This window comes from Pyrus communis, chromosome 6 (genome assembly GCF_963583255.1).
Source record: "Pyrus communis chromosome 6, drPyrComm1.1, whole genome shotgun sequence".
NCBI classification, from domain to species: Eukaryota; Viridiplantae; Streptophyta; class Magnoliopsida; order Rosales; family Rosaceae; genus Pyrus; species Pyrus communis.
In genome coordinates, this window is record NC_084808.1 from 8,379,274 (window position 1) to 8,390,210 (window position 10,937).

Below are 10,937 nucleotides of genomic sequence, written 5' to 3' on the forward strand. Positions count from 1 at the left end.
TTGTGAAATCTGGAAAAGAATATGAGGTTTTAACGGTTTTTGTTTCAGGATGAACGGCGTTATTTTACTGACGGGAACGGAAAGATGATTCGTATCGCCATTAAGTCGGCGTCAACCCTAATGTGGTTTGTGCGTTTGGAATAAAATTGAGACTCCAATAAAAAAAGGGAAAATTGCACAATCACTATCCTACATTGGTGCGAGAATTATACGCGCACAAATTATACCCTCTTTTCGTCAAATTGTAGTATATGTATAAGTAGGGATCGTTCTAGACCGGGGATTAGGAGGGATTGTTAACCACTTGGATTTGACTCAAAAACGTAAAATAACAATATGAAATACTAACTTAGACTCAAAGAATGCAAAACTAAGCTTTAAAACACTAAGACAAACCAAAAGACTCAAAACAACACAAACACACTCAAATCTGCCTAAAAACCACTTTCTGGGCAGATTTGAGCACAAACACAAATTTGGACGAATTTATGTAATAACTTGACTCAAGAACGTAAGAACACAATATAAAACACTAAACTAACTCAAAGAATGTAAAACTAAATACTTAAAACATTAAAACAAACCAAAAGACTCAAACATCACCCAAAACACTCAAAACTGCCTTAAAATCACTTTCTGGGCAGTTTTGAGCACTTTGGTGAATTTGGACGAAATTGGGAAATAAATTGAATCAAAACACTTAGAAACATAAAATAAGACACTTTCTAACTAAATTGGACAATAAAGTAAAGGGGGATTGAGGTTTATACGAAATTAAATTAAATTGCACAGATTGTAAATTAAAGCAAAATGTAAATGTGAATGTGTGGTAGAATTGAATGGAATTGAAATGAATGAATGCTAGCTAAGGGGTTCATCTTCACATATGTTACACTTGCATAATAAAATGATTTCCAATTGCATTTCAATAAACCATGAAACTCAACACCCCGGGTTAACCGTGATGCACTAATTAACCTTCAAATCTTCCTAACGTTATTGAATTGGATGGGTTAGCGCATACAACAATTCAAAACATTCCCCACAAGTCCCCTACATGATTGCATAATAGAGATACAAGCAAGAATCATTACGCTTTATGAAAATTATAAGTGTTGACGAGGCATTCGTTACTATGGATTGCATGAAACTTATGCCAAGAATTCGTTTAACGCGATTGTTTATAAGCAACCTCCACTACTTGTGAATATAAGTTCGTAACTATTAGGTGAAACTTACTTATATTCTAGCGTCATATTCATGCATGAAAATTAAGTGTGCACTCTCAATAAACATACATAAATAAGTTATCAATCAAACAGTTAAACGAATTGAATCCACAACTTATGAAACGCAATTAGAAGTATTCAAATCAAAATGCAAGCATAAACATATATTCGAATCACCCCCTAACCAAGGGGGATTTAGTTCCTCATGGTACAAAACAAAGAGAATCAAAGAAACACCTAAACATTCCAACAACTCAAACTTGAATTGTATGAACGTTTAGGCCCTCTTATCTTCCATTCCTCATTCGTACAAAACAAAGAGTATTGACATTAAACCTTGAAATCAAAGAAACACCTAAACATTCCAACAACTCAAACTTGAATTGTATGAACGTTTAGGCACTCTTCTCTTCCTCTTCGTTGTAGCACAAGGTCTAGGGATAGTTTGATGGTGTGAATGGTTTGGGGAGTGGTGGAAATGGATGGATGGTGTTTGGATTGTAAGGGAAACTCACGGCACAAAGGGGGAAGTGTTGGTGGTATGTACAATGGAATGGAAGTGTTTGTGGAATGGGTGAATTTCTGGCACAAAGGCCTTATTTCTGTGGTGAATGGATTGTGAATGAATGAGAATGAATGAATGAGTATTTATAGGTGAAATGGGGGGAACATGACAGCTATGTTGCATGTGCTAATGCTTGTGTGTGCATGTGAAATCTGCCAAGATGCATGTGAAAGTGTATGAATGTGCACGGCATGGGATGTTTGTGGAGTGAATTGTGCATGTGGGTTGCTGGAACAAAGATGGAATGCATGTGAAAGCATGTGAATTAAATGGATGTGAGTGGAAATGTGGCTGCAATGATGAAGTGAATGCATGTGCATTATTTATGAAGGGAATGCATGTGCAAGGATGGAAATGGGATGCTGGAAAGTGGAGGGAGAGCCACGGCAATGATGATTTCTGGTGGTGTATGTTTGAATGGTGCATATGGGTGAATGTGTGGCTGAAATGTAAAGGGGGAAGATGATGAATGCATGTGCACGGCATGGGTATTTTCTGGAATGTTGAATGTGCATGTGGAGTGGTTTTGTGGCTGAAATGATGAAGTGAGATGCATGTGAATGCAAAGGGAGGCCACGGCAATGAGTGATGTTTGTTTGAATGTTTGCAATGATGAAATGGATGGGAGTGGTTTGATGAATGAGTGGATGAAATGATGAAAGAATAAAGGGTGCATGTGGATGAATGTGTTTGCATGTGCACGGTTTTAGGAAGAAAGGTGGATGAATGTGCATGTGAGTTGGATTGTGAAAACATGTGAATGCATGTGTTTGATGAATGATAAGTGTTGAATGATAAGTGATATGATAAGTGGTGAATGATATGATAAGTGATAAGTGGTGAATGATAAGTAATGGGAGCATGTGAGGGAATGAATAATGAATGCATGTGTATGGTTTTGGGAGAAAGGTGGAGATGCACGGCATAAGGGAATTGGAAAGGTTTAAATGTCCTAAAACTAAAGGGAACAAAGTTCCAACACTTTGGTCTTCAATTTCGTCCAACATTTTGGCGCCAAGCATAAGCTATCCATCCTTAGCCCAAAAGTGCTCCAAAAGTCTCCAAAATGCATCTTTTTGCTCCTTTAGCCCTTTGGACCTACAAACACACGAAAATAGCTTAAAGTACTAAAATAACTAAAGAAACATAACGTAAATGCACGAGAACAAGCTATTTAAGTCGCATGAATATGCTCCTATCATACATTAAATCCATGAATAAAATCGAACCAGCTTATTCAAGTTTTAGTACTGATGTATTACTACGCTTAATTTTCCTTAGAACTCAGTTAAAACGCATAATCGTCATCAATTTATCACTTGTTAATTAGATGAATAGTGCATTTTTTAAATAAATGACGAAAGTTTGGTATAAAGATTTGATTGACCAAAATTCTTTGGCACGTATTTTCCACTTTCAGGAAGACAAGTCATAGTAAAGGAAGTCATTTAGTGGTCATCATTCCACATTGGCAAACTAATTCCCACATCAAAAAATAGTCAAGTTAGCATGTCGAAGCTAACACAACTTTTCGAGAGTCCAATCATCATTTAGATGCTAGAGACAACACAACTTGAGCAACGAGCCCCTTGCATTTCCATTTCTTTGTTGATTGCTTATTCTCGATGCATTAAATAAAAGAGAGTTTTAACAAAAAGCCTACGGTACTGTTCACTTTAACGAAAAACCACATTTTTACACTAAAAAGTCAAACCCGATACTATTTACTTTACCCTTTATTCTGTCCTTATTGTTAAAACTCAAAGTTTTCAAGCCATTTTCATTAGTTTTCCTTAAATAAAATGCATTACTAGCTCATAAGTTAAAATTTGTTAAAATAAATTAAAAGATTCGGTTTAAGTGGCCTGGTTAAAATCTTGCTGGGAGAAAACTGAAAGGGAAAAACTCCAAACTTAGGAGAAAGAGTAGCACATTTATAAAGTTATAATACAAATCAGTTTAAAAGGGACCAAGCAAACATAGCAATCGTTTACCCCAAAAAAAAAAAAAGCAAATATAGGAATCCGGGAGAAGAAACATCGGCCGAGAAATATTGTGGACTACTTTACTTTACATGAATAAAGATGATTAATAAATAATAATAATAATAATAATAATAATATTAATATTAAAACATTCCTCGAGAAAATGATACCTGGACCATCAGCTTCATATCTCTTTAAAATTTATCCGTATGCGAGGGATGTGGGATATTTTGTGCGAGTAGCGTCCTTTTCCTGGTTGGCATCTCTCTTTTAGCACTGGATACCCAATGATGTCAAGTCTCTCTAGTGAAGGAGGCAGACCCTCCTCTGGAATGGATGCTAGCTTTGGACAATCCACGAGTCCCAAATATTGAAGGGAGGTGAGGAATTGAAAGCCTTTGCTGCTCAGTTTCTTCAGATTCAGGAAGCTATGTATTGCGAGATGAGTGAGAGATTTGGGGAGGAGGGTCTCCATGCGGACCATGTCGGGTGGAAACGACACCGTATCCCGGTCTTCTTCACCAACGATTACAAGAGAGGTGAGTCTGTGCAACCCCAACTCCAACTCCCACAATGACTTACAGCTCTTGACCTTAAAAATTGAAAGCCACGTGAGGTTGGGAGGAAAAGTCAAACCTTCACGGTAGTCGATCCTCAATTCCTCAAGGGGGCGTTTGTTGCGTCGGACTATCTCGGATTGGATTAGCTTCAAGGACTAAGCTGGACTGGCTTAGACTAGACTAAACTGGACTAACTTAGTGAAGCGTTTGGTGTAGTATTGGACTAAGAAGCTGGATAATAACAAATTATAATATTATATTATTTAATATATAAATTATTAATATTTTATTATGATCTTATCTTTTTCTCCATCTTTTCCTACCATTTCCGTCCCACTCTTTTCCTCTTCTCTCATCGTCCCACCCTCTCCCTCTTTTTTTTCTCTTAGACCTCTCAATTCATGTCTCTTTCTCATTCCTGATCAAACTCCTTATTGATTCCAGTCTCTATTTTTCTGTCCTCCCTCCCTCTCTAGCTATACGTTGTTCGAACGGAACCTCACGGCTCCAATTTTCCCGACGAGTTGCAGGTTTCCTGATGTGTTTTCCGACCAACCCTCGTTAAATTGGATGAAGTTAGCACCACCAAAAAATTCATCACCATCCCTGGACCGAGATCTTAGCTTTGAATGCTCGAATCTATCATGGATTTGAAGAAGCCCAAACAGGCCGAGACTTCCAGGCCATTTTCCGGCCACATTCGACCACATTTTGGCCTCGATTCAAGTAAAATCATAATCTTGTCACTCCCAGCTTCAATTTGGTATATTTTATATGAAAATTGGTTGTGAAATGGATCTGAAAGAGAGTCAGAAAGTTAATGATTGATCTAGGTGACCGGAGATGACGATGAGTCTGTCGGGAGTGGTCGTTGAGCATGACGAGGACGAGAAAGAGAGGATAGTCTTAGCTAGTCCCATGGTTATTGGGGGGGTCTCGTTAAGACCTCTTAGTGAAGGGTTTTGTCCATGCTAGTCCCCTTTAGTCTCATTAATGTTAGTCCCAGCATGGAACAAACACAGTATTGGACTAATAGCTAGTCCAGTCCAGTCCAGTCCAACTTAGTGAGGGCAAACAAACGCCCCCCAAGAGAGTTGAGATTGTGCATGTCTTCGGGCAACACCTCCAACTTGTGGCAACTGCTGATCTAGATATATCTCAGGTTGGAGGGTCTTCTCCCCCCACTCAGTCTCGGGAAAGAAACAAGACTTCCACATTTGTAAATACGTAGCTGTTGAAGATTGCTGAGGTGGCATAAGCCATCCGGTAAGGATTTCAGATTTTGGCAATCCCAGATCTGAATATATTCAAGAGAGTTGAGATTGTGCATGTCTGCGGGCAACGCCTCCAATTTCTCGCAATTTCTGATATTGATCATTATCAGGTTGGAGGGTAGTCTCAGGATGGAAACAAGACTTCCACATTGTTGAATACATAGCTTTTGAAGATTGCTGAGGTGGCATAAGCCATCCGGTAAGGATTTCAGATTTTGGCAATCCCAGATGTGAATATATTCAAGGCAGTGATTGGTGTTGTCGTTGAAGAACCCGTTCGGTGCTATTAAACCCAGTCGTTCAAATTCCTCCTCATCTACTAGTGATTTCAAACTTTTGCAATTTTCAATCCTTATTGTTCTGAGATTTTGGGGAATCTGGAATTTTGCAAAATATATCAACGAATGGCACTCTCTAATGTGGATGTCTTTAAGAGAAGGTGGCAGACCAACATCTGGAAAAGAAACTAGAGATGAACATTCGTATATGCGAAGCTCTTGAAGAGACGACAGCTGATTTAACCCTTTTGGTAGCTTCAAAAGATTTTCGCACTTTTTTAACTCCAGACATTCAAGCTTGCACTCCAATATTTCCAATTGCAGCAACTCCTCTGCTTCTTCTCCCAATTCTTCAACTAGACGAGAGTTGTCTTCAATTTCCAAACGGCCAAGACTAGTCAACCGCTGCAATAATCTACCCTCATTCTTCCATGAGGACGTTAGCTTCTCACATCCATTAATCTTCAAATCTCTAACCTTCTTTAATCCCTTCCTGAACAATTCCCCTGCTTCCAGAGACATCACCTCTGAAATGTTTGAAAGGCACAAGGACTCTAATAACTCAAACTCAACCTTAGCATGTGTATGCACCAATACTTTACAACCCTTAATATTTAATTGACGAAGTTGTTTGTAGTTGGCAATCGAAACTGCCAATTCCTCACATTCAACAATTTCAAGTTCGGCTAACAAATCGAGGTTCTCTGGCAGCTTGTCTTCCAACTTGGAACATTTTTCGATTGAAAGCCTTTACAGGCAAGGGAAAACACCACTTCCGTGATCCAGTTGGAAAGGAAGCCACACCTTCCAATGCTGCATATCCACAAACTCGAGAATCTCTAACAGCGGAAAGGCCAAGACACACTCGCCATAAAACTCAGCACCAACACTTTCCACTGCATTCATTCCTCTAATATAAAGCTCTTTGAGTTGAGGCAATTGTCCGAGAGGTGGCAACGATAAACAATTGTTACATTCCTTTAAGCGCACAAGCACCATATTAGAGAAGAAGGAACCTCCAACCCATGATGAAAATTCCTTGCCGGCATAACTCTTGATGGTGAGCTCCTTGATCTTTGTATGAGGCTGCAACATGTCAAGCACAGCGGATTCAGTTTCTCCTGTGTCGCTTGAATGAGACCATCCTAGGACCAACGAATCAAGCCTCTCCTTGCATTTCAAGTTGGCCCTCCTGGCATCCTCGACATCAGTCATATTCTCCAATCTTGAGAGGCGCAATGTCACTCGGAGCTGTGATAGGGGCCTTATCTCTCTTATCCCAGATTGATCACTACCTTCGCTCGCCACAAAAAGAGGCAGTGATTGTAGATTCGTCAATCGACCTAGTTGCGAAGGCATTCCTTCCAACGAAGATGCACCTGAGTTGTTGAGATGGCGCAACTTAATTAGATTGCTCAAGTCCGCAGGCAATGACTTCAATTTATAACAACCTTCCAATATCACCGTTTGCAAGTTGTAAAGAGTGCTTGTTGATTTAGGCAAACTGGTTATCAATGTGTAGGAAAGGTCAAGATACTGTAACAACCTCAAATCACCGATTGACTCTGGCAGCTCAGTTATTTTGTAGCCATTGAAAGAGAGCACTCGTAAGTATTGCAACTGTGGTAATAACCCAAAAGTAACCTTACGAGACAAATATTTACTCCAACTGGAACCTGAAAGTGAAAGTGGCAGGAATGTTCGCAAACGTTCAGCTTTTGGAAAGTCCTCAAATCTCATAACTCCATCAAATTTACCGGCAATGAAAGACGAATGGCGAGCCCCTCGAAAGCAAGTGCTTTGCAAGTTATCACCTTGCTTATCTTCCAATCTAAAACATATTTCACCTGCTGCCCATCGTGCTAAATCATTAACGAGGTCATGCATTACATATCGTGAATTGTTTTTGCTTGATTCTTGAAACAACGACTTTGCTAATAGCTCTCGAAAGTAGTCGCGGCCCAAATCCTCCATTTGTTTATTGTCGTCATGTTTTTTTTGAATCAAACCCTCTGCCATCCACAAAAGGACGAGCTGCTTCTCCCCAAATTCATAATCATTTGGAAGTATTGAGCAATAGGCAAAACACCTCTTCAAATGTGATGGAAGATAGTGATAGCTCAACTTTAGTACAGGAAGAAGGCCACTCTTATCTGCTAGATTCCATAATTTGTTGTCCAATATTTCTCCCCACTCTTCTTTTTCTTGGCGACGTAAAAGACCACCGAGAGTTCTTGCAGCTAATGGTAATCCACAACATTTTCCAACAATTTTCGTCCGAATTACCTCATAATTTACTGGTTTTCCGTTATTAATTTCCCCGAACGCATGTCGCTCAAATATTTCCATACAATCATCATCTGCCATACACTCCAAATTATGAACTCCAGCGGCTCCCGTAATCTTTGCAACATTTCTGTCACGAGTTGTCACAATTATCTTACTTCCTCCTGCTCCGACGCCAAAAGGGGATTGAAGTCTTGTCCAGAGATCGTACAGATCATAGTCATCTTTGTCCCATATATCATCTAAAACAATTAAAAACTTTTTTCCTCTTAATTGCTCACTCAAATCATGCTGCATTTTACTGAACTCCTCCACTTGAACGGGTCGGGATGTGATTGATTGAAGAATTGCCTTTGTCACTCGCACCACATCGAAGTCATCGGACACAGATACCCAAACCTTGAGCTCAAAATCCTTCATGGCATCATCTTTGTTGTTGAATACAAGTTGAGCAAGTGTCGTCTTCCCAACTCCGGCCATGCCAACTATAGCAACTACACCAAAATTGACAGCATCTGCATGCTCGTATTTTCTTGACAACAATTCAATAATTTTCCCCTTGTCACCATCTCTTCCAACAAGAAGCTTTTCATCTAACACGTCTGAACTTGGTAGACTTCGCGATTCCTTAGCAGATGTCCCAGTATCTGTCAAACCAAACTCAACTTTCCGTGCAGATATGTCTTGCAACCGCTCCGTAATCTTCTTCATTTCAGAGTTCATATCCTAATTGAATTTAATTTTGAAAAGTGAGTTCCGCATCTTGTTGCTCGCGCTGACACTTCCCTCTATCATACGCTTCAACATTTGAGTGGCAAATTTGTCCAACATGTCTTCGACATCATAAGCCAGGTCTCTGAGATCATCGAGCCACAGTTTTACAAGATGGTCAGTCAGTTGTCTTTCCTCGGCGTCGCTCAGCACCGCTGCGATTGTAGATAACGTGGCCCTCCACTTATCCAGCTTCTTTCCAACGCCCCGGAAGTTTCCAAAATAGTTGAGAACCTCGCGACGAGTCAACCTGTCGAGCAGCAACTGTAGAAACGCCGCAAGAAAAACCTCTCCGAGTGCCATGTTAAGAGCGAAGAGAACTCCAAGCAGTCGAAGAAATAGTGAACGAACCGTCCTTGAGCAATATTGAGGTGCAGAACTGCACAAATTAAGTGAAGAAACAAATGAATAAAATGTAGTTCAAGTAAAATGAAAAAACAACTAATGTATTACTCAGTTGACTAATAAGAAATTACATTGGAAGTTAAATCTGACTCCGTTCGGGAAGAGTAACAGTCAAAGACTAGTTTCTTGGAAATTTGGAAGCTTGATCTGTTGGGGCTCAGAAATAGGCACAACTGCACAAATTAAAATGATGAGAACTAATGATTGATGCCTGCGCAATCACATACAAATTTATAGTAAAAGTGAAATAATCAATTAATGGACTCGTAGTAAAGCATTCTGGAGGTGACAATTTGGGAATAGCTAGGGATGGTAATGGGGCGGATTCAGATCAAGGTTGCCTACAAAATAACCGTAAATAAGATGATTCTTAAGTAAGAGATAAGATGATTCATGGCTATACATGGAAATAAAAATAAATTTCAACTAATCAAAATAATTTGAGAAAAATACGTCAAAGTTAAAATAGTTTCGGAAGCTTCACGTAGGGTAAGACTTCATATTTTTCATTGTTTTAGTGCTTTCAACGATATCGGCATGCCTATAGCTGGGTTATGAATGATATCCCTTGTAAAAAGTATAGTTGATGATGAGGATCACACACCTAATAAACCCTAGCCATATCTGATCACAAGGATCCCTTGATCATATATCATGATTTAGTCTCGTTATATGCCTATAGCTGCTATAATAAGAACTTACATGGAAGTTCAAATCTAACTCTGCTTGTGATCAACAAATACAGACTCAAAAATAGTCACAACTGCACAAAATAAAATGATGAGAACTAATTATTGGGGCAAGGGCCCGTGTGACTTAGCCCGAAGGCCTGTGTAGTTACAAGGGTTGGGTTTAGGTTGTAGCGGGCCAAAGGCCCGAAGGGCCTGGGTTTGTTTCTCGCCGGGAAAAGGAGGCCGGAGCTTCGAAGCTCCGGACGACGCCACCCTAGTCTACGATTTAAGTGCCAAAACGAAGGTACAGGTGAGAGGAAGAGATTGGTACCTGTTTCACGACGATAGGTGGCCGGGAACTGGCCGGACTTTCGCTCGAGAGTCACGGGGGTTCGCCGGAGATCTCCTGGGTTTCTGGGCTTCACCGAGCTTCACTGAGACGGGGAAGAGGGAGGGGAGATTCTCGCGAGGGTGAGCATGGTGGTGGTGTTGCCGGGGTGCCACTTTGAGTGTGCGTGGGTGTGTGTGGGTTCGATCGGGGAGAGAGTCCGAGAGAGAGAGGGAGAGAGAGAGAGTTGAGCTGAGAGAGAAGAGAGTGAGTGCTGAGGGAGAGAGTAGAGTAGTTGAGCTGAGAGAGAAGAGAGTGAGTGCTGAGGGAGGAGAAATTTTTAGGTGTACCGGGTACACCAAAAAAATTTGGTGTACCCTCACTCATAATGGTTTGATTTTATTTATTTATTGAGGGTACAAAAAGTGAGGGGTACACCATTATGAGTGAGGGTACACCAAATTTTTTTGGTGTACCCGGTACACCTAAAAATTTCTCCTGAGGGAGAGAGTAGTTGAGTACGGGAAAGAATAGAGATAGGGAGAGTGAGACGTGGCAGGCAGTGATAGGTGAGGATTTATGGGA

At 40.2% G+C, this 10,937-nt stretch overlaps 1 pseudogene; it reads right to left on the reverse strand.

Annotated features, from left to right (window-relative positions):
• Positions 1–3,963: 3,963 nt before the first annotated feature.
• Positions 3,964–10,598, reverse strand: LOC137736868 (putative disease resistance RPP13-like protein 1; annotated as a pseudogene).
• Positions 10,599–10,937: the final 339 nt, after the last annotated feature.